This window comes from Puma concolor, chromosome C1 (assembly GCF_028749965.1).
Source record: "Puma concolor isolate L17-30 chromosome C1, mPumCon1.1.hap2, whole genome shotgun sequence".
Lineage (NCBI taxonomy): Eukaryota > Metazoa > Chordata > Mammalia > Carnivora > Felidae > Puma > Puma concolor.
Window position 1 is genome coordinate 86,807,171 of NC_141674.1, and position 25,120 is coordinate 86,832,290.

Below are 25,120 nucleotides of genomic sequence, written 5' to 3' on the forward strand. Positions count from 1 at the left end.
CGGGAACTTAAATTCTTAAGGAATAAGGCTTGGTGCCCTTGGTGCTCTTTCCTTAAAACACCCTGGAGAACGGAGCAGGGAAACCACTCTCTTCCAGGTCTCAGCTTCTGACTTCTTAGGGTAAGAACTTCCATCAGTGGAGCCAGTAGCAACAACAGTAGCAGCAAATAGCAACAGGAGCAACATGCATTTTCTTCCATATCAACTTAATATCAACTGACTCTTAGCAACATAAGTATTTTTATAGTCACCACTGCAGAGGAAAAAAGTGCAAGGGCAACTGTAGGCAGAGGAAAGTTCCTTAGAAGAAAGAGGGACAGAGTAGAATGATGCCTCCATTTGTTGCCCACACCAGAAACCTGGCTGACAGTCATGCTTTAAGCCTTCCTTGACTCCCCACCCACATCCAGATATTCCAGACTGAAAATTAGTCCTATCCAGTGTTTCTCGAAAGTATCCACTTCTTTCTTTCCCTGGTACCTTGACATAAATTAAGCTACCTTTTTATCTCATCTGGCATTTTGTAACAGACCCCTGGCTGCCACCACTCATCCAGCCATCCTCCATGTGAGAACCAAAGTGAGCTTTTTTTTTTTTTTCCCAAAGTTTATTTATTTATTTTGAGAGAGAGAGGGAGTATGCACTGTGTGCACGAGTGGGGACGGGGCAGAGAGAGGCCCCCAGGCAGGCTCCTCTCAGTCAGCACAGAGCCTATTGCCAGGCTCAAACCCAGGAATGTGAAATCATGACCTGAACTGAAACCAAGAGTCAGACTCTCAACTGACTGACTGAGCCGCCCAGGAGCACTCCCCCCCACCCCCCGACATTTTACATAAAGTTTGTTTGTTTGGAGAAGGAGCACACAAAGTGAGCTTTCTAAACTTCAAGTCTCCCTTGTGTAAAACTTCAGTAATTTCCCATTGCTGTCAGGATAGAGTCCACACTTCCTCATGTAGCTTTGGAGCCCCTTCCTGATCTGAAACTCTTCTAGCAAATACTTCTGAAGTTCCACCTCTTTATTCTCCAAATTACTGAAATTTCAGTTCTCTGAACAAGTGACGTTCTCAGCTCTGGATCTTTGCATGTTCCCAGCATGTTCCTACCCCTGCCTGCCTCTCCTGTGTCAGGTCATACACTGTCCCCTCGGTGCCCCATGGCTCCACCTTGGGCTGGGAATGCACACTAGTCTCTCTTAGGGATGCTCGTGTTTTCTCTGGTTTGAACGCTCCTCCTCAATTATGAAGTACAGTGTATACCTATGAGACAGCAGCATGGTACACTCAATAGCTATATGCAAAACTAGCATGAGGGAGAGTAGGTACATATTTTAAGCACATCTTGAAAAGAGTTTCAGAAGTATGAAGTTCTCAGAAATCACAGTGGAAAAATAATATATAGACCACTGAAAATGAAACAAGAGAATGATTCTTTTTGAATGACATTTGGAAAACTGAGAGGCTGAGACAGAATCTAGACAGGTCATCCAGGTCGCATAAGGGGTTGCTAAAACTTCCAAAGATGAACTACTTACGCTGCATTATAATAAGTAGCTCATGGTCCATGAGCAGTGGATGTTTCCAGGCCAGTGGGGGAAGCAAAGATGTCCTCAACCATGTAAGAGATCTGTTGAGTAATGGATTGAGACTCAGTTTCTATTTTTTGTCATGTTCCTCTGAATTATCTCCAGACCTGTATTTCCAACCTGATGGTGTATATCACTACTTGGGCATCCCACAGGCACCTCTCAGAAGACCTTACCTGTCCAGAACAGAATTTGTCACTTTTCTCTCAACCTGCTGCTTTTCTAGTGTTTTCTCTTCTAGTTAGCGGCACCTCCATCCACTCAGATATCCAAGCAAGAGATCCAAGATATCCACTAACATGTTCCTGCAGTAAAAAACAAACAAACAAACAAACAAACAAACAAACAAACAAACAAACAACTCTTGCCACCCACATGCAACATGTCACCCTCTCTTCTTGATACTACTTTCTTCATTTTTTTATTTGAGTACAGTTGACACATGATGTTATGTTAGTTTCAGGCATATAACATAGGCATTCCGACAAATCTGTATGTTATGGTATGCTCACAAGTGTAGCTACAATCTGCCAGCATACGACACTATTAAAATACCTTTGACTACACTCCCTATGCTGTACCTTTAATTTCGTAATAGTGCTCAAACCCATTTACTTCTCTTCATCCTCAGTGCCTCTACTTCAACGAAGGCTACACTCATTTCTGAATAATGACAGGTCCCTGATTGGTTTCCGTCCCTCCAATCTTGCCTTACCCTCATTCATTCCTCATATTGCAGCCAGAGTTCTGTTTCCAAAGTTCATGTTTAATTATGTTGCTTCTTCTGTTTAAGACCTTATAGCGATTCTCCATTGCTCTCAGGATAAAGCACTTGGTGAATATCTGTCGAATGACTTATCTTCTCAAATATTCAGAATAACATTAAGTTAGGCAGTATTATTCTATTTCGCAAGTAAGGGCACCAAGACTCAAGTGAAGAACTTAACGCAGAGTCAAACTGTCAGGTTTGTCTGACTCCTGAGGTGGTACTGTTTCTGTATCACACTGCCTATCCTTTCTCTCAGGAGACGGCTTCTTCACATAGATAGTGAAAAAAGACTGCTGGTTACACAATGCATTTCTGCCAGTCATACAAGAGTAAACAATTTCTGGTTCCCATAGCATTGTAGTAATTGCTTTATAGAAATATCTTGTACTGCAGTAAAAAATGTGATTAACCAGGAAGTGCAATTAAGCAGATTTTATTTTAAGAGCATGCAGAGAAAAGAGATTGTAAGCTTTTAGGCAAAATCTCGATATTACCAAAAACAAGCTGATAGGAATTTTTTTTTAAGCAGGCTTCACACCCAGCATGAACTTACAACCCTGAGTCAATCAGGACCTGAGCTGAGATCAAGAGTCGGACACTTAACCACCTGAGCCACCTGGGCACCACAAGCTGATAAGAATTTTTAAGAACAGTTTCCAGGGTAGTAACTTGGAATTTCTACATGTGGAACTCTGTTGTCCATACCTTTCTATAGCAGGTGTAATGACCATCAGATAGAGCTTTTGCCTGGCATAGGAGCTGGCACAGAGTAGATGTCCAGTAAGTGTTTGTCACATGAATGAATTAATAAAGGGGAAAAGTAAAAGTGTTACTGGCTATGATGGCCAGTTTTACTTTTAAAAGTAAAAGTAAAGGGGCGCCTGGGTGGCGCAGTCGGTTAAGCGTCCGACTTCAGCCAGGTCACGATCTCGCCGTCCGTGAGTTCGAGCCCCGCGTCAGGCTCTGGGCTGATGGCTCAGAGCCTGGAGCCTGTTTCCGATTCTGTGTCTCCCTCTCTCTGCCCCTCCCCCGTTCATGCTCTGTCTCTCTCTATCCCAAAAATAAATAAACGTTGAAAAAAAAAATTAAAAAAAAAAAAAAAGTAAAAGTAAAAAGTGAAAGTAATCTTCAGCATTCTAAGATCCACGGTCATTTATCATGGTCGTCATATTCTTCCTACTAAGGGAAGATGGTAAAGTAATATATGTTAGCTAAGTTTCCCACTACATAGATCAAAACAAAAAAGTTTTCTTATTCTCAATAAACTAGGAGATTCATTCAATCAGAACCATTTATTTCCTAAATGTAGTGGTAAAAAACACATCTGATTCAAGTTTTTGTAGTTTCTACCAAAATTTAGCATATATATAAATATACGTGTGTGTTTGTTTTCAACTATGAATTTAGCTATATTGAGAAAGAAGATTGACATAATCGGATGAAATAAAAGTTTTTATTTATTTGCAGATTTTTTTTAATTTTTTTTTCAACGTTTTTATTTATTTTTGGGACAGAGAGAGACAGAGCATGAATGGGGGAGGGGCAGAGAGAGAGGGAGACACAGAATCGGAAACAGGCTCCAGGCTCTGAGCCATCAGCCCAGAGCCTGACGCGGGGCTCGAACTCCCGGACCGCGAGATCGTGACCTGGCTGAAGTCGGACGCTTAACCGACTGCGCCACCCAGGCGCCCCTATTTGCAGATTTTAAATATCATAGTTTTCCCAGTCTACCTAATATTTCAGACTCCCTCATGGTCATTTTTTCCCTAGTCCTCTTCACAGTTATATACTGTGGAGTTACTTAATAGATGATAATTTTAACCAAGGATCATATTTGTCATATTAAAACAAATGTAAAGTATCCTGGAGCGCCTAGCTGGGTCAGTCAGTAGAGCATGGGACACTTGATCTTGGGGTTGTGAGTTTGAGTTCCACATTGGGTGTTGAGACTACTTAAAAAGTTAAAAAAAAATTGTTTTTAAGTAGAATATCCTGAGTTCCTGGGTAAAATGTATAATAGATAATTCTTCACTAGTCAGGAAAAAGATAAAATTCAAATTGTATATATCACATACTATATTTCTAGGTCTCTCTTTTTACAGTAAAAAATTACACTTATAATATTGCAATAATATTGCATTAAATCTTTTAATACACAAATCTACAGTATGAAGATTTTAGAAACATACAACTTAGGGAAATGAAATCTTACTTTTCCTTTTAAAAAGTAAAAAAAAACTTACTGTTTATTTTTGAAGGAGAGAGAGACAGAGTGTGAGTGGGGGAGGGACAGAGAGAAAGAGGGAGACACAGAATCTGAAGCAGGCTCCAGACTCTGAGCTGTTTGCACAGAACCTGACGTGGGGCTCAAACCCATGAACCATGAGATCACAACTTGAGCTGAAGTCAGATGCTTAACCAGCTGAGCCGCCCAGGCCCCCTTATTTCTCTTTTCTTAATAAAATAAGTCAGGGGCGTCTGGGTGGCTCAGTCAGTTAAGCCTCCGGGCTCCTGATTTCATCTCAGGTCGTTATCTCAGGGTTTGTGAGTTCAGGCCCCACACTGGGCTCTGCACTGCTTGGGATTCTCTCTCTCACTCTCACTGCCCCTCTGCTCATGCTCTCTGTCTCTGTCTCTCTGTCTCTGTCTCTCTCTCTGACAATAAATAAATAAAACTTTTAAAAAATTTAAATAAAAATAAATAAATCAGATCTTTATTTGTGTTATTGACTATGATGGCTGATCTCCTTTCAGGTCATGCTGTAAATAGGACCAGAAAAGAGGAGAAAAACTGAACTTGAGTTCCCATTGCAGTGAAATCATGATTTGGCTATGATACATTGACAGCTTGTACCCTTACTAGTTATATACTCCCTAGTTATGAATGTAGGTCTAATATCTCACTGCTACTAAGAATATCCGTTTAGGAAATTTATTGTATCACCAACACCAAGAATTTCTGATGGAAGTTAATCCTGTCCTGAGGCCGAGGTAAATTATTTTAGGTCAGCTCAGATACTGTAATGAAAATTTGCTTTCAACCATGGCATGATATTGGCAAATTTGGAAAACCTAGGAATGCACGTGATAATTAGCTCAATATTAGAGTGTAAAGGCTATAGATTTTTCAGACCCTTTTTTTTTTTTTTTTGATAGGACACGAGCTCCTGGGAAATATTTTTGCAACTGTTCTGGACATCAGCCTTGGCTGGAGAAGCAGTGTCTTACTTCCTTCTGTCTGGGGACCCCTCTCTTCTCTGATTCTTTAGTCACATGTAGGGCAGCCACAATTAGCTTGGCGTAGGAGCACCAGTTTACAACAGCTTTTATAAGCGGAGGAAGTGCTGCACGCACAGTATACCTATGCAAATTCGCTCTCTGTAGGTGTTGGCTCTCTGTGCTGGAGAATCCATCCAGCTCAGCGTTCCTCTCTGGGTCTCTGAGGGTTGGGTTTCCTTCCGGCAGTAAAGTGGGTGGGAATCTCTGAAACCACTCTATTTTCTTGCTTGTGTTTTTTTTGTTTTGTTTTGTTTTTTTGTTTTTTTTTTTCACTCTGAGCGAGATGTATAATAGTTCCTACTCATTCTTTTGGTTGACGTGTTCAGCTTCACCTTCCCATGCATCTGACTTCAGCATGTTTTTTGTCTTCAAGTGAATTGTGCACAAAACGTACAGCAGCTGCCTACACCAGATAACTGCACAGAGCAGGTTTGTAGAGCAGTGTGGTCGGTCAGTCCTTCCCTTCCTAAGCTGCACTCTGCTCCTTGAGGGTCCCTTGAGTTCTCAACTGCCAGAGTTCAAGGAAATGTGACCATAGTTTTGATTTCTGTAGAAAAATAAAGCAGTTTAAAATTCAGAGTACCCATGTAATCATTTATGGAAAAAAAAATCTCTAAACCTTTGTTTTAGAGAGCAAAAGAGAAAAGAGGTAGGAAATCCCCTCAACAGTTTTATTTAGAAAAAAAAAAATCACACCTATGGTACCTCCATGGTGACAAATAAAAATAATAATGCAGGAGCAGAATTCGGTAGACATATTTTTAACTAGATTATTAAACTTCACAGCATCAAATACCAGAGCACTGAACATAATTTATTCGATTTATACTCACTGCTGCATACCTAAATGATTTTCACACACCATGCTGCTGCCTCTTCTTAGGCAGCTTAGTGGTTACTGTGGATCATGAACCCCACCCTTTTGATCAGATAAAGCTAAAATATGATGATGTAGGGAGAAAAAAAAAACCCTTATATTCATGAGCCAGTGTTTAGAAGGATTTATAAGACATAAAATATCTAAAATGGAAATTTATCAGACTCTTTAATTAGTTTGTAACAACATTTTAAACAATATTGCTTATCAAGTTGCCTTTCAACAGGCTAAAATCTTCTGAAACATCTATGTTAATAGGACTTAAATGATTTTTATCATGCTTAGATTTGATTTTTTTTTTAATTTTTTTTTTCAACGTTTATTTATTTTGGGGACAGAGAGAGACAGAGCATGAACGGGGGAGGGGCAGAGAGAGAGGGAGACACAGAATCGGAAACAGGCTCCAGGCTCTGAGCCATCAGCCCAGAGCCTGACGCGGGGCTCGAACTCCCGGACCGCGAAATCGTGACCTGGCTGAAGTCGGACGCTTAACCGACTGCGCCACCCAGGCGCCCCTAGATTTGATTTTTTAAAACAACATGAGCTTCAGGTAAATCATTTTGCACATACCAGTAAGACTTCACTTGTGTAGTAAACTATCTACATAAACATATTTGGTGGTTCTGCAAATCTCCTATTTCCTTTTGCTAACCCAATGGATATCATGCTCCTTCTGTGTGGAAATTTTGAAGCTATCACTGGCATCAGGTCTTTTAGTTCTGTCTTTAAAAGTGTCTAGACTCCCATCCACCAATGCTACATGACAAGCCTTTACAGCCATTTCTGTATGCTCTTCTAGGAAAACTTCTAACTGATGTGATTTCCTCCCGTCTACTCTCTACCTTGCTACTAGAGTTATCTTTGTAAATGCAGAACTGATCATTTCATTCTTCTACTTGGAAACCCTTAGTGGTTCATAGTTCACTAGAATGGGTTACTGGTGTGACAAGATCACTATAGCCTTTGGGACATTGCCTCTAACCTAAAGCAGTTCCTTCTGATGACCCCAGTATACTATTCAAATATTACTGGTTATTGGGGGGGGGAGGGGCTTTACTTAAAAGGTTTGGAAGCACCTCTTTAAAGCAAGGTTCTTAACTGAGACCTGAGAACCCTGGGAGAACAATATGTGGACTTCAGGATATTTATGATCCTCTGTAGTTTCTGGGAGTGGGTCCTCAGAAATAACCTATTCTTTTTTTTTTTTCAACGTTTATTTATTTTTGGGACAGAGAGAGACAGAGCATGAACAGGGGAGGGGCAGAGAGAGAGGGAGACACAGAATCGGAAACAGGCTCCAGGCTCTGAGCCATCCGCCCAGAGCCCGACGCGGGGCTCGAACTCACGGACCGCGAGATGGTGACCTGGCTGAAGTCGGACGCTTAACCGACTGCGCCACCCAGGCGCCCCAGAAATAACCTATTCTTAAAGGGGACTGTACTTCTAAAAAATTTAAAAACCGCAGCTCCATAACATACATTGGCCTTAACAATCCCTTCTATACTGTCTCACAACATTAGCAACAACCATTCTTTCCCACGCATCTTACACTCCAGCCACTGCAGACTATTTGGCATTTTTCCAACCTGCCAAGTTTTCCAGCCCTCATCTTTCTGCAGCTTTATCTTCATTGCTTCCTTCTTCTTACCTTTAGCTTCAGCAATGATGAATTGTTTGTAGCTCTCTGAAATGTACTTTCAAGTTTCGATGCTCAGTCACACACCATCTTCAGCTTGGAATGTCTTCACAATCTGCCTGATGAACTCCTGGAAGTGATCTTCACCATCTGGTGAAATCTTCTGAATGAACCTCCTCCCCTCCCTCCTACTAGAAGAATTCTTTGCTCTTGTTGTTATGTTGCCTTCTTATTTTATATTAATATTTATATTATTGTGCTAATTTTAATTTATTCTAATGATTTCTATATATTTTTCTCCCCATAAGACTGTGCTACTTGAAGTAAGTCCCTAATGTATTCATCTTTATATGTTGGATGACTGTTCTTTTAACCTCATCTCAATCTGTGAAACGCTGACTTAATCCTTGAAGATTAAAATAGTTACAATGTCATTTCTGGAAAAACCTCTTCAGTCCCCCAAGTCAGGGGGAACTCTCTTCTCTGTGATACCTAGTAGTTCATAAACAAGTCTATTAAATCAGTTATGCCTTTCTCTTATCTTTCTCAAGTATAAGAACTGAGAGCCTTCAGTTTTACAGGCTCAGCTCTGCTCAGTTCCTTGGCCTAATCTTTATCAATGGAGCAACCAGCAGTGGTTTCAGCCCCACCTGTGAATGTACTGCCCATCGCCTCCAGCACCACCACCAACAACAACTCTTATTGTTTAAAACCCTAATATCTTTACTGCCTGTCCTTTCTCTCTGGAAACTGGACCTGTATATCCACTTACCTGGGAAGCCTCTTGCAAATGGGAGGATTTCATAAGAACCCTGACACTGTATCTTTCTTCCTACCCCAACTTCAAGATCAGTGCTCAACGAGGTAGGGCCTAATATTTCAGTTTGAAATGCTTGTCACTCTGTTAAGAAAGGCTGCACTTAGAGGCAGTTTAATTTTCCTGACCAGGGTCAGCCAGATCTGTTTTCTGCTTTATCCTATTCCCTAAAAGCCTGGAGCAAATTGTCCAGTGGCAATGTTTAATAATCCTTAATGCTTAACACAATGGCTTCCCTAGAGTGGATACTCAGCACGAATGAATGGACAAATGGACATCCATTTAAAAAAAGAAAAAGAAAGAAATACCTATACACAATAAGAAGTAACAGAGACTGTGGTGAATATCTACAAAGGACAACTCTTCCTTAGCACTATCCATTTCTTAACAGGTGAGATTGTGGGCTGAGGGTTGTCAGATACACTTTTTCAAGAGAAGCTGGACATCCAGATTTTTATGTGACTTTTTTGATATTGTAAGAAGGAGCATGGTTCCTGCCCAGCGTGTTGTACTTTTATAGGATAAAACAGATTATCATGTAGTCAAGTCAGACATCTGCAAGGGTGAAAAACATAGGCTAGCTTTCTGTGATTTTCAATGCTAGTTGAGTGTCAGTATTTCTGGAAAGGAGGATTAATAGTGAAATGTCCTTTACAGGACTTATCATGATAGAAACAAGTTAGGTTATTTGGATTCTTGGCCATTGTTCTCCTCAGTCTATCATATCCTATTGCCAGAATAAGAAAATCCAGGAAGACAGAGTCTAGAGGCATCAGTAGCCTGGGACACATAACTTGCTTCATGTTGACTGAAGAATAGTTGTGTCCTAATAAGGAGATCATTAAGATGGTTCCTTTGTAATCTTTTGCCAATGACATGTGACAAGGGAGACCTGGAAAAATACGGGCTCAATAAATATTCATTCGGTGTATGAATGAATGAATGAATGAATTTGTTGTTCCACATTTACAGAAATTTTTATAAGAGGTTGTGCCTTTTCAGTGCAAATTTTCTTTAATTCAGTAGCATGAAGATATTCAATAAATAGATGATGACTAGAGATTTTGTTTCAAATTTATTTCAGAAGCTTCTTTTAATACACCACTTTGTATCCACTGGGGTCAAAAATGAACTATTTACAGCTTTGTGCATCAAAGGACACTATCAAGAGAATGAAAAGGCATCCCACAAAATGGGGAAAAGTTTTTGTAAATCGTATATCTGACAAGGGATTAATATCCAGAATATATAAAGAACTCCTATAACTCACTAACAAAAAACCCAAACAAGCCAGTTTTAAAATGGTGAAAGACTTGAATAGACATTTCCCCAAAGAAAATGTACAAATGGCCAATAAGCACATGAAAAGATGCTCAACATCACTAATCATTAGGGAAATGCAAATCGAAACCATAACGAGATACCATTTTACACCCATTAGAGTGGCTATTATTAGGGGCGCCTGGGTGGCTCAGTCATTTAAGAGGTTGACTTCAGCTCAGGTCATGATCTCGCTGGGTTTGTGAGTTCGAGCCCCGTGTCCGGCTCTGTCCCTGGAGACTCCTTCAGATTCTGTGTCTCCTCCTCTCTCTGCCACTCCCATGTTCATGCTCTGTCTCTCTCTGTCTCTCAATAATAAATAAACATTAAAAATTTTTTTAAAAAAAGAATGGCTATTATTAAAAACATACAGGGGTGCCTGGGTGACTCAGTTGGTAAGCATCCAACTCTTAATTATGGCTCAGGTTATCATCTCTCAGTTCTTGCGATCAAGCCCCGTGTTGGGCTCCGGGCTCATAGCATGGAGCCTGCTTGGGATTCTCTCTCTCTCTCTTTCTCTCTCTCTCTCTCAGAATAAATAAATAAACATTTAAAAACAGATAAACAGATAATAAAAAGTGTTGGCAAAGATGTAAAGAAATTGGAACTCTGCATTGCTGGAGGGAATATAAAATGGTTCAACTACTGTAGAGAACAGTATGGTGGTTACTCAAAAAATCAAACAGAATTATCATATAACCCAGCAATTCTAGATCTATATCCAAAATGGTTGAAATTAGGGACTAGAACAAATATTTGTACATTCATGTTCATAGAAGCATTATTTATAATAGGCAAAACATGGAAACAACTTAATTGTCCTTTGATGGATGAGTGGATATACACAATGTGTTGTATATGTAAATGGAATGTTATTCAGCCTTCAAGAAGAATGAAATCCTGATACATGGTACAACATGGATGAACTTTGAAAACATTATTCTAAATGAAGTAAGCCAGAAAAAAAAGGACAAATAGTTTATGATTCTGCTTATATAAGGTATCTAGAGGAGTCCAATTCATAGACACAGAGAGTGGAAAGTGGTTACCAGGGGCCAGGGGGAGTGGGCAATTATTGTTTAATGAGTACAGAGTTTCAATTTGGAATGATCAAAAAGTTCTGAAGATGTATAGTGTTATTGGTTGCACTGTAACATGAATGCACTTAATGCCACTGGATTGTACACTTAGGTTTTAGAATAGTAGGGGTGCCTGGGTGGCTCAATCGGTTGAGCATCAGACTTCGGCTCAGGTCATGATCTTGTGGTTCCTGAGTTCCAGCCCCACATTGAGCTCCCTGCTGTCAGCCTGTCAGTGCAGAGCCTGCTTTGGATCCTCTGTTCCCCTCTCTCTGTTCCTCCATGCTTGCACTCTTCCAAAAATAATATATATTTTTTAAAGTTTTAGAATCATAAATTTTATGTTATGTATATTTTACCACAATTTTAAAAAATGAGTTATTCATAATCATGATCTTTATTTCTGGTTTACATAGGGTTTTGCATCAGGCTCTTTTGTGCCTTTACCCTAGTTCCTCTATTGTTCTACTTTCTGTGTATATGTACCAAAGAAAGAATGTGGGGGCTTGGTGGGGGGGGGGGGCAGCTGGGTGGTTCAGTCAGTTAAGTGACCAACTCCAACTCTTGATCTCAGTTCAGGTCATGATCTCACCATTTGTGAGTTTGAGCCCTAAGTTCATTTCTGCACTAACAGCGCAGAGCCTTTTTGGGATTCTCTTTCTCCCTTTCTCTCTGCCCCTCCCTTCATCGTGTTTTCTCTCTCTCTCCCTCTCTTTCTCTCTTAATCTCTCTCAAGATAAATAAATAAACTTAAAAAAAAAAAGAATGTGGGGGTTAGGGGGAGGAGAAGGAGAGAGGGAGAGAAAGAGAAAATTAAGACCAACAGCTCAAAGATTGGAATAGGTAGGGCAGTTGATATTGATATGCATCTCTGCAATAACAACTTGTCTTTAGAAAGTCTTGAGGTGCCTGGGTGGCTCAGTCAGTTAAACATCCAACTTCAACTCCGGTCATGATTTCACGGTGCATGAACTCGAGCCCTGCATCAGGCTGGGTGCTGACCGCTCAGAGCCTAGAGCCTGCTTCAAATTCTGTGCCTCGCTCTCTCTCTGCCCCTCCCCTGCTTGTGTGTGTGTGTGTGTGTGTGTGTGTGTGTGTGTGTGTGTGCGCGCGCGCGCGCTCTCTCTCTCTCTCTCTCTCAGAAATAATAAATGAATAAACTTAAAAAAAAAAAAGAAAGTATAATTACTCCAAGGATGCTTTGTTCTAGCCCTGGATATTTAAAAATATTGGTGTCATTTAGCATTTCCCTTGGCATGGGTGTTGTCTATTGGGATTTGTTCATCAGAAGAAAAGTAATCCTTCTAACTTTCAGAAGAATATGAGGAGAAGGAGCATGAGACCTATCTCACTTTTCTAACCCCGTTGCCCATCACTCCACTTAAGTCCCATATAACCTCACGCCTAGACTATTACATTAGTTTCTTTCTACTGTAAATTCTTACCTCATTCAACATGTACAACACTATTCTACCATACTGATTTTCCAAAATATCATCCTTTCTTAGTAGATGACTTTACTTCCTATTTCACAAAGGCTATTTATCAAGCATGAATGCTCTTAACTTCCTGCCCTTCCCCCCACTTCTACAAGCATTATCTGCATATGCTGTAACCTAGCCTCTTTTCCCTGCTCCAAAAGAAGTTTCAAACCTCATCCTTATCCAGCCACTTGTGCTGGGGATCTCATTCCCTCCCACCTCCTTGAGGACTTGGATCCATCAGCTGTCTCTTTTCTTTCCTGTGCCTTCAGCCTCCTTCTCTTCTTCAGCTCTTCCCCCTTTAGCCTGTAAACAAGGTCAAGTCTTTCTCAGTTAAAAAAAAAAAAAAAAGTGCATTTCTCAAGTTTCCATCCTGAATTTCTCCTACTTGCTCCTGGGCCTCTTGAAAAACTGTATTATTTGCTTTCTCCACTTTCTTTCCATCCCCATAGGCTCCTACCCCGCCCCCAAACTGAAACTGCTCTATGAATGTTACCTGTGGCCCTTAGGTGCCAAATCCAGTAGGCAGTTTTCATTATTTATTTATCTAATCAGTCTGCAACCTTTGACACTCTGGGCTAATTTTTTTTTTTTCCACCTGATTTCCATGGAACCATCTCTCCTCACTCTGTAACCATTCCTTCTTACTTTTCCTCTGTCCACACCAGCTACTGTTGCATCCCACTGATCTGTCCTTTGCCATCCCTTCTCAGCCTGCACATTGAGGAGATCTCCAAGCCGATGGCCTCACCATAAGCTAATAACTCCAAAATTTCTTCATCTCCCTCAGCTTTCTCTGGTTTGCTAGACTCAGGTACGTACTGAACATGTCCGTCTGGACACACAGCATATTTTATAATTCCCTCTCCCCAGAGCAGTCCTCTCACCCCTGTTTTTCACATCTTGATAAATAGCGCTATCATCTATCAATTGCCCATGTAAGAAACATGAAAGAGATTCTATGTTCTTCCATCTTCTAATCCAATTATGACATGAAGTCCTGTGCATTTTACGAAAGTAACTTTTCAAGCCTATTTCCCATATTCATCTATCTTGCCTGGTTCTTTTTAGCTATTTAGCTAATCATTCTTTAACTATTCACTTACTCCAGTAAAATGACACCATGTTAAGCAGCCTATAAAATACTCTTTTTGCTATAACATTGTCAGTGGTGAGTTCAAATCTTTCATAAGAACAATTGGAAATTTAGGCCACACACTTTATTTTATTCAAAAGTCAGAATATAACGATGAGATACCACTTCACATCCACTGGGATAGCTATTATCAAAACAAAGCAATATTACTGAATTTTAGAAAGGAGTGAAATTCTGACACATAGTACAATATGGAAGAACCTTGAGGACATTATGCTAAGTGAAATAAGTCAGATACAAAAGAACAAATATTGTATGATTCCGCTTATATGGGGTACCTGGAGTGGTCCAGTTGATAAAGACAGAAAGTAGCATGGTCGTTGCCAGGGATGGGAGAAAGGAATAATAGGAAGTTATTATATAATGGGCACAGAGTTTCAATTTGGGAGGAAAAAGTTCTGGAGATGGATATCACCGATGGTTGCATAATACTGTAAATGCACTTAATGCCACTGAATGGTACACTTAAAAAGGGTTAAAACGGTAAATTTCATTTTTTATGCCTTGCTCAACTCAGGCTGCTATAATAAAAATGACATTGACTGGGTGGCTTAAACAATAAAAATCTGTTTCTCCCAGTTCTGGAGGCTAAGATGTCTAAGATCAAGGTGCCAGCAGATTTGGTGTCTGACGAGGTCCTGCTTTCTGTCTTGGAGACAGCTGCTTCTTGCTGTATCCTCACATGGCTAAGAGAAAAATCATCTTTCTCCTGTCTCTTCTCATAAGAACACCAATCTCATTCATGAGGGCTCCAGCCTCATGACCTAATTAGCTCCCAAAGGCCCCACCTCCAAACGCCCTGTAGTGGGAATTTAAGCTTCAACATATGAATTTGGGCAGTGGGGGCGGGGGAGGGGGGAACACAAATATTCAGTCCACAGCAGCCACAATTTCAAAATTAGAATATATTTACCAGATTTTTCAAAATTGTCGTTCCTGAGATGTCTTTCTGTAGAGTTCCAGGAGTGTATACTCTGTCCCCTGTGATACGAGGAGGTGGGAACTAACTGAAGTAAATGGTATCTTGCCAGAAGGATAGGAGGGACCAGACAATCAGAGAAGGCACAGAGCAATCTGAAACTCCTGGGTAGAAATAGAGAATGTCTGTATCTCAGAGGGTGACCCTCTGAGGGTCTGTTCCTCCAGAGACCCAGGTTCCCCTATTTGTGTCCCTGCGGAAGCTCAGCAATACAGTGTGTGTTTCCCAGCTTGCACAGAATCCTCCCCACTTCTGTTAAAGCCAGCATTCCTACCATGCACTCCAACACAAAACTGAACTATAGTTAAGCAGAAAAATAAATAGTTTAAAAATACATGCATTTTGAAGTAATTATGGTGAAATGCAAAAGCTGAATAAAAGAGACCAGCAACTCAAGATCAGAACAAAGCCTTTGGGAGCTCTAACAGGAAAATATGTGTATCATTGTCAAGTGCCAAAGTCAATACAGCATACAAACCAAACCCAAAGCTTATCTGTGTGGTTTCCATAGTGTCAATATATATGCAAAGTTGGTCTGACTGCACTGAGACCCAGCAAAGGTCATGGAAGTAAAAACAAAAGTCAGACTGTCTCTGTGAACCTTTGGCAAGTGCCAGGTTTCCTGGACGTTTTCTCATTTCTAGAGAAGTGAGCGAGAGGTGGCAGTAATGTTCTTTTCCTCTCTTGCTCTCTCTCTCTCTCTCTCTCTCTCTCTCTCCCCCTCCCCCCTCCCTCTCTTCCTCCCTTCCTGCCTCCCTCCCTCATGAATTAAAGCATTATTTTCTTTGAGTCCCAGGAAATGAAATTCATATTTACAGTGAAAGGTTACTGATGAAAGAGATGACCTGTTCCTTTTAATATATATTTATTTTCATGTATAATTGCACTATGGTTTTAAAAGTGAGAGTGGTTTTCTTTAAAATAGACCTGCTTTGGGGGGATAAATACGCACTCTTCTTAATTTTCCTCCTGCTTGTCAAATCAAAATAGCTTCAGATAAATGAATAACACAAGAATAGCTGCACAGAATCAGGATGAGAGGAGCAGCACATCACACATTTTTCTTTGATTGTGCTGCAGGTTGGGGGTACAAATTGGGAGGCTGCTGAGATGCTAGGTGCATGTGAGTGACAAATTATATTAGTTGAAAAAGTAGCTACACTCAGTGGGATGAATTTGCCTTGGTAATTAGAAATTTAAATAGCAGCTGTGTACTGGGGATAGTTTTTGGTTTGGTTTTGGTGGGGTTTTAAAAAAAAATTTTTTTATGAGACTGTAATGATTTACTGCTTGCTTTAAGGTAGTGATTTTTTAGGGGTGCCTGGGCAGCTCAGTCAGTGAAGCATCTGACTCTTGGTTTCCGCTCAGCTCATGATCTCCTGGCTCATGAATTTGAGCCCCGCGTCAGGCTCTGTGCTGACAGTGTGGAGCCTGCTTGGGATTCTCTCCCTCCCTCCCCAACTTGTGTTTCTCTGTGTCTCTCAAAATAAGTAAATAAACTTAAAAAAAAAAAGGTGATGATTGTTTATTTACTTATTTATGCATTTTTAGGTAAGCTCTACACCCAACATGGAGCTTGAACTCACAATCCTGAGATCAAAAGTCACATGCTCTAGGGATTGAGCCAGCCAGGTGCCTCTGAGTTTGTTTAATTTTGTTGTGTTTTGTTTTGTTTTCTTGAGTAGAAAAGGATGGAAATGAAGCAGTGAGTTTCTTTTACAAGCTTTTATTGAATTATTACTACACGCTGTGTGCACTCTGCCAGGTACAGTTCTGACTTATTTGAAGCTCATATCTGTTGACTAATTTCCCCCAAGGTCTCACTGCTAATAAATAGGCCTTTGGGCCTGCTTGGGATTCTCTCTCTCCCTCTCTCTCTGCCCCTCCTCTGCTCACACACACTCTCTCTGTCTCAATAAATAAATAGATAAATAAAAAATAACTAACTAACTAACTAACTAACTAACTAACTAACTAAGAGAGTTTTTGGGAAAATTAAGCAATATAGAGAAATAACCAATATACATAATCAATACTGACTAAAAATTATTAGTATTAACTCAAATACTATTAATAATTTCACTAATCCGTAAAATCCCATGTTCATATAGCCCAACTATGAGCCCTCTTGTCTTGGTTTCCCCCTTTTAAAAAAATTCAAGTTTGGGGCGCCTGGGTGGCTCAGTCGGTTAAGCATTCAACTTCTGCTCAGGTCATGATCTCATGGCTTGTGGGTTTGAACCCTGCGTCAGGCTCTGTGCTGACAGTTTGGAGTCTGGAGCCTGCTTCGGATTCTGTATCCCTCTCTTGCTCTGCCCTGCTCATGCACTCTCTCTCAAGAATAAATAAACATTAAACAAAATGTTTTTTAAAAATTCAAGCTCTCTGCCTAGAGCTGAAATCTACCATGGACACTATTACAATGGCTGGATCTTTAGTACCCTGTGCTCTATTCCTGGGAACTGGATCTTGTGTCCTACATCATCAATTGTTGAATGGGATGCTACATGTTATTCACTTCCAATGGAGGCAGGATGCTCTACCACCTGATTTTTAATATCTCCACTGTTACCATATCTCACGAAAATTAGACCACCTTACAATGTCTTTGATCAGGCTCTAGCTCAACATGATTCTTTACTAACTCTAGTTTGAACTGCTGAGTGGTTCTCCTGGCTTGCTCAGTCCTGCTTCTCGTCTTCCCTGCTAGCTACCTTGGGGTGCCTGCTCAGGTCATGATCTCACGGCTTGTGGGTTTGAACCCTGCATCAGGCTCTGTGCTGACAGTTTGGAGTCTGGAGCCTGACTCGGATTCTGTGTCTCCCTCTCTCTCTCCCCCTTCCCCACTCACACTCTGTCTCTCTTCCTCAAAGATGGATAAACATTTTAAAAAATTAAAATAAAATAAAATAAAATAAAATAAAATAAAATAAAATAAAATAAAATAATAGTACACCTTGAAGTCAAACTCACCTAAGATTCAGCATGTAGTATTCTAGCTATGGAGGAGTCAAAGATGAAAATACATAGTCCTGCCCTAAAAGAACGTATAATCTTAGGGCGCTTGGATGGCTCAGTTGGTTAAGCATCTGACTTCATCTCAGGTCATGATCTCATGGTTCATGAGTTCAAGCCCTGTGTTGGGCTCTGTGCTCACAGCTCGGAGCCTGGAGTCTGCTTCGGATTCTGTGTTTCCCTCTCTCTCTGTTCCTCCCCCGCTCACACACACACACACACTCTCTCTCTCTCTCTCTCTCAAAAATAAATAAAGATTAAAAAATAAAGAACTTATAATCTTCATAAAGTAGAAAAAATATAAGACGTAGCTTACAAGCCCCCTTGATTTATTTCACTGGCCTTGCCTGTCTTGCATTCTGGACCATCAGCTCCTCCTTGAAAGCTTCTATGGTATACCTACTTCACGCCTCAAATGATTTTGCTGTCTGAGAGTGAACTAATTGCTTGTCCAAGAATTATGACCCTTCATTTTGGTTATCACTGTGTGGCCAGGTAGCCAACCATAAGTCCAAAGTCTCTGGCTGCTTCTCTCATTTATGAGCTCGGATGAAACACTTCACTACAGGGCATGGAATCTGGCTTTCTGATGAGTCCAGTGCTATACCTAGAAGCATAGGAGAATTAACTCCTTGTAGAGTTAATTCCCAGAACCACTGGAAGCTAGGAGACCAGAAGGAGCCACAATTCTGTGACAGAAGGTCAATTCTGTCTCCTCTTTCCCTCCCATCCATTCTCAGGCACAGTTTCTCAGTGTGGCTGAGCAGATGAAAACTTGCAGGTGATTGCCTTAATCTCTCCATGGCTTATTATGAAGTAGTGACCAGCATAGTGACACTGTTACTTACCCTCCTCACACTTACCTTCTTTCTCCCCCACGGTCACTACCCTGGGATTGCACCTCCCATACAAAGTTTAATCACTTAATTCATGCATCAAGCTCTGCTTTTGAGGAATGAATGGACCCCAGAGCTCCAAAATATGAGACTCTTGAGCCAAAGAATGAAAGGAGATACATTAAGCTTAACAGAAAAGAAGACATGGAATAAGAAGGGTTCTTACATAGCCTGATATTCGCTCTGATACCTGATCATCTTTCTCCACACAAACCTCTCTCACCACAACTTCCTCCTCCCCCAACACACACAACACCCTACTATAGCTAAAATTGTTTTGCCTTTGGGGTTAGCATTTAACCCAGCATTTCCCTTCCACTAGCTGTTTTGCCTAAAAGAAAAAAAAATCACTTCAACTGTTGATAAATCCTTTCCTTCTACAATTAGAGATAAGAAGCTTAAAAACACAAATATCTAATTCAGTTTTAGCTATAAATGATGATATCACACTCATTCCTGTTCTGATGGAGGAGGAGAGGTGCACAGCAAAAAGGCGGTGGGCTCTTGGAAGGGGACAGAGAAGCCTGGAGGTAGGACAGATGACCTTATCCAATTATGCAACTTTTTCACGGCTCTGCACTGCTCATCTTCATTTGAGAATAAGCAAAGAAAAGCCAAGCATAGCAGTCCTGTGGGGACATACATAGACAAACTATAATGAAAACTAAGATCAGATAATAAGCTTAAGCAGAGATATAATCCATGATAGAATCTTTATTAAAAAGAGACAGAATTCCATATGGAATGTCAACTGTATTAAATAAGGGAATTGTAATGCCAGGTATTATGGAACTGAATGAGCATTATAGTTCAAATTTTGTTGCAACAAATGTTATTTCAAGAAAATCCTTTATGAGAGAAAATCTAAATCTAATCTTGGAGTGATAGTTCTTTTATTTAAAATCACGTTTGTTACTTCATCAGCCAAACACAGATAGGATCTTAGAGTTCATTGTATAAGGTGTTTGAGACACTAGAGAGGAAGATCAGTAGGAACTGGCAATGTTTGAAGTAAAATATTATAATCCCAAGCATGATTTTTAAAATCAATTTCTCCAGATTACCCAAAATCTTTTCTTTCCTCACTGTGTTGAGTGCCCTTGTATGCCTTTGATGGTCCAGTTATGTCACCATCTTGAGCAAGGTCATCAATGTCTTAGTGTTACTGCTTAAGCCTATGCATGTTGTAGCTATTTAATAGCACAAGAATTGCTGTCCTAATGATTCCTTTTAGTTACATCCTATTTCTCAAACATTTGTGTATTTGCTCACTTAACTTTAGTTAACCTAACAGTCAGAAGAGCATTTGCCTGCATCCTGTGAGTGTCTTTCATGAAACAAGAGGAACATATTCATGACAGTCAAAAACTCCCCATAGTGCCATAAGCTAATTAAAATGAAATAGAGTCACACTTAGTAGCAATAACAGATTAATATTTAATTTAAAATAACTACTTTTAAATTACATTTTCTGTTTCCACAGCCCACTGAAAATAATTTTTATTCCAAAATATAGTAATGTGAAGTGTTAGTTTTTCTACTGCTGCTATAAAAATTATCACAAATTTAGTGGCTTAACCCAATGCAAAGTTTTTATCTTATAGTTCTGTAGGCTGAAGTCCAGTATGGGTCTCACCAGGCTAAAATCAAAGTGTCCTCAGGCTTATTTTCCTTTCTCTTGGTTCTAGAAGAGAGTTCACTTTCTTGCTCATTCAAGAGTTGACAGAATTCAGTTCCATGTGGTTGAAGGACTGAGGCCCCATTTTCTTCCTGGCTGTAAACCAAGGGCCATTCTCTACTTTTAGAGGCTAGTATATTCTTTGGCTCATGGCCCTCTCCCTCCATCTTAAAAGCCAGCAGTGGTGGGTAGAGTTTTTGTTGCTCCTCTCTGATCACAGCTGGAAGAAGATTTCTGACTACAAGGTAATGTGGATGGGTACTCTCCCAAATTCAAGGTCTATAACCTCAATCACATCTCCAAATTTGCTTTTGCTATGTAAGGCAGCATATTTACAAGTTCCAGAGAGTAGGATGTGGTCATCTTTGGGGATGATGGGGGAGCATTATTCTGCTTACCACACATAAGGAAGCACATGGAGGGGACTCAGAATAAGGCTCTAAGAGAGAACCATACTTTACACATGTTTGGGGTTCTTTTCCAGCAAAATCTCCTCCCAAACTTTTTCCCTTATAGATGGTTTATAGCTCTTGAAATTGCATGCTTCCTGATTAACAGCTCATAACTAAAGCCAATTGAAGAAAGCCTCCATCATGAAGCATGGCTTACTGGAAATATTTTCTGTTGCTAGAAGGTCTGTTGGCCTCTCCTAACTGGGTCACTATGTCAACCAGCATAGAAAGCCTCCTGGCCTCCTGACATCATAGTCTGATATTTGGATCCTACAAACTGCCTTAGATGTTTAAGTTGAACTAGAGCAAGTCTCCAGGAGTAAATGGTCCGACTGGGAACTCACTCCACTCCAAACCTTGAGTATCCTATCAATGGAAAGGGCTAGTTCTAGGCCTCCTAAGAGCCTCAAAGTTACTTTTAGGCAGTCTCCAATGAGGATCTGATTTAATCCAGATATTTCTCTCTTTTTTTAATGTTTTCTAATGTTTATTTATTTTTGAGAGAGAGAGAATGACAGAGACACAGAGTGCGAGTGGTGGGGGGGGGGAGGGGTTGGGGAGGATGGAGGGAAGAGAGAGAGGGGGAAACAGAATCTGAAGTAGGCTCCAGGCTCTGAAAGGTTAGCAGACAGCCCGATGTGGGGCTCGAACTCACAGACCACGAGATCATGACCTGAGTGGAAGTCAGACACTTAACTGACTGAGCCACCCAGGCGTCCCCCAAGACATTTCTAAGTCAGACTTCCCTGGTGGTCGTGTTTCACTTTTGTCTGGACTATTGATTTAAGTTCCTGGACTATTGTAGTAACTTCCTCACTCGTCTCCTTACTTCCAGACTCTTTCCACTACAACCCCTCCTCGATGTTATCAGGACAGAGGAGATTCTCAACTTTTTATTTGTCCTAACATACTTGAGGAATACAATACACTTCCAATAGTAAGAGTGCCTCATAATGGCACTTCCTCCCAACACAAAGTTCTGTTAAGTTTATAAAAGAATCTCAGATGATTCTGAATCTTCAAAGGTGGACCAAGTGATTCTGTAATCTTCTTCCTTTTATGTGCCTTTAGGGGGCATGTGATAATAATAATAAGGCTACCTCTTATCATTGTTATAACACTTATATGCTGCTGACTATATGCCAGATACTATCTTAAGTACTTTATGTATGTTAACTTTTTAATCTGAATATCAACACTTGAGGTAAGTGCTATTATTAAACCAGTTTTACTGATGAAAGAAAGAGATTAAGTGACTTGCTCACAGTCCTACAGCTAATAAGTAACAGAGCTGTGATTTGAATTCAGATTCCACACTTTCAACTACTATATATATACTCCAGCACCTTCTGTTAAGAATCACTGTACTACTGGGGTGCCTGGGTGGCTCAGTTGGTTGGGCAACTGACTTCAGCTCAGGTCATGATCTCATGGTCTATGGGTTCGAGCCCTGCATCAGGCTCTGTGCTAACAGTTCAGAGCCTGGAACCTGCTGCGGATTCTGTGTCTCCCTCTCTCTCTTCTTCCCCCCTCCTTGTGTTCTATCAAAAATAAATAGACATTAAAAAAATAACTTAAAAAAAAGAATCACTGCACTACATTATCTGTTTTGCTAACAAATTATTGTCACACCTCTACCTTTCAAAACTTTCAATTTAAAATTTTAACATAGCATTCAAAGCTTTTTATAATCCACCCCATCCTCAATATTGAAACTATTTTGTTATAGGATCCCATCTCCTTACTAATTTTCCCTCCTTTTATGAATTATGGAGACAGGGATGTAAAAACCTTCCAATATACCTAAATAAAGCTATTTTTAAAAAAAGGAAAAAGAAGACAGTTTAGTATCCCATCACATTTGCTTCCCTCGATAAAACATGCATTAAGTGCCTATTTGAGCTAGGCTATGTTAGGTAGAAAGAATGTAAAGATCCTACAAACTGCAGGGAAATAAAGAAATAATTATAACAAATAAGGGAGGGAATAATTTATCCAGGCTTTGTGTGTCAAGCACAATTCTATTACACACAGTTTATTACCCTCCAGCCAACACTGCAGAGTTTGACAGATGTAGAAACTACAGTCCAAAGTGGTTAAGTATTGGAACCAAGAATGTACAGCTGGGATTGCAGTAGCATAAGTGGGACTCAGGGTCAGTCCTGTCTGACTCCAAAGCTCAGGGTCTTTCAACTATGCCAGTGGTTTTCAATTTTTTTCTTTCCTATCAAGAATCTTATTATTGAAATGAAAATAAGCCAAATAGATCAAAGTTGGGATGAAAATAAACCAAACAGATAAAAGCAGAACTTCTTTGATTAATCAGAGTGCGAAACCTAGAGCTCCTTCCTTCCCCAATCCCTGGGTCTCTAGTAAAGAGGTACCACAGAGCTCTTTGAAAACCAGTGCTGCTGGTTTACAATACTGCTTTTCTCTGGTGCAAACTTTAAACAGGGCTCAAAATGCAATAGTATAAGGAGTGCAACGTACTTTGGGAACAAAAAGAAGGACACCAGGACTGAACTTTATAAAAGGAAAGGAATTGTCATAGAAAAGGTTACATTTGAGCTGAGCCTTAAGAATAGGTGGGAATTTTCCAGCAGGAGAGTGAGGTAAGGATCCTTAAGGCACACATAAAAGCATAAGTACCCTAAACATGCTTGGCATTCTCATAATACATTGCCTTTAAGAAACGACATGGAACCTTCGTGCCTGGATGGTGTAGTGCAGTGCAGAAACCAGATTGGAAGATAGGAGACTGAACTAAATATACTGGGCTTGCCATTTCAATGCCTTGCTTTGTCTTTTCACCTGTAGATTAAGGGGATTTCACTAGTAACTGTCAAAGTCTCCTTCAAGCTGTAGAAATATCATTCTGTAGTTCACAAAAAATATCTTTTCCATAATCTTACATACAAACATATGGAGGAAAAACTACTACAAGTGTCGTGGTTAGGAGCTTGGGCTCTGCTACTCACCTGCTATATGATCCAGAGCAAGGTTCCTAACAATTCTGAGCTTCAATTTCCTTAGCTGACCACAGAGAGGTGTTGGAAGGATATGTGTATGAATGCAGATAAAGCATATCGCCTGGCATATGTCAAGGGTTCAGTAAGTGTTGACTGTAATTGTATGTGTGTTCATGTGTGTGTGTGTGCACATATATCCATACATGCACTTATATGGGTAGAACTTTCAAAAGATTCATAGAATGTGCAGAATATGTAGACTTTGAAAATGCAATGAAACAAGAAAAATCTGATTTGTACTCTTTTTTTTTAATTTTTTAAAAGTTTATTTTTGAGAGAGAGAGAGACAGAGCATGAGTGCAGAGGAGGGCCAGAGAGAGAGGGAGACACAGACTCCAAAGCAGGCTCCAAGCTCTGAGGTCTCAAAACAGAGTCCAACGCAGGGCTCGAACTCAGGAGCTGTGAGATCATGACTTGAGCCATAGTTGGATGCCCAACCAACTCAGCCAACCAGATGCCCCTGATTTGTACTCTTAAACAAAAACAACTATTTTTTTTTTCAAATGAAAAGGTGGTCTTTATTCATTACTTTGACTTCAGTTAAAAAAATAAAGGAATTTCACTTTCCAATCTGTCTTTTTACTTATGACTGGGAGAGGCTTATTTTATTTATAATAATTTATTTTCTAGGTGAAAATAATCTATCCAACCTCTATAACTCTATATTTAAGCATTGTTTTGGCTTACTTCAACCCAGAAAATGAAAGTAAGAATAATTGCTGCCATATATAAAATACTAAATGTACAAAATAAAATTGTCATGTAGGCAATTTTAGACACATTACCCAGATTGTCCCATGTATCCTCACAATTCCATAAAGTAGAAATCATTATTCTTATTTTACAAATGAGCAAATGGAGATAGAATGAAAGACACTGCCCAGGAACACCTGGGTGGCTCAGTTGGTTGGGTATCAGACTCTTGATTTCCACTCAGGTCATGATCTTATGGTTCATGGGATGGAGCCCCACATCAGGCTCTGCACTGACAGCATGGAGCCTGCTTGGGGTTCTCTCTCTCCCTCTCTCTTTGTCCCTAGCCCTCTCTCTCACACACACAAAATAAATAAATAAA

General features: G+C 40.1%; 1 long non-coding RNA gene across 6 annotated transcripts in view; it reads left to right on the forward strand.

The window, feature by feature from the left end:
• The window catches only part of LOC147578204 (uncharacterized), a 192,728-nt gene that overhangs the window by 93,462 nt on the left and 74,146 nt on the right, over positions 1-25,120 (forward strand). The window contains exon 3 of one of the 6 annotated variants that reach the window (XR_015254930.1): positions 2,881-3,219. The exons of 4 other annotated variants lie outside the window; for them this stretch is intronic. This is a non-coding gene — a long non-coding RNA (uncharacterized LOC147578204). Of the gene's footprint in view, positions 1-2,880; positions 3,220-5,507; positions 6,208-25,120 lie in introns of those variants that run through there. One more of the 6 variants, XR_015254925.1, reaches the window with a different exon arrangement.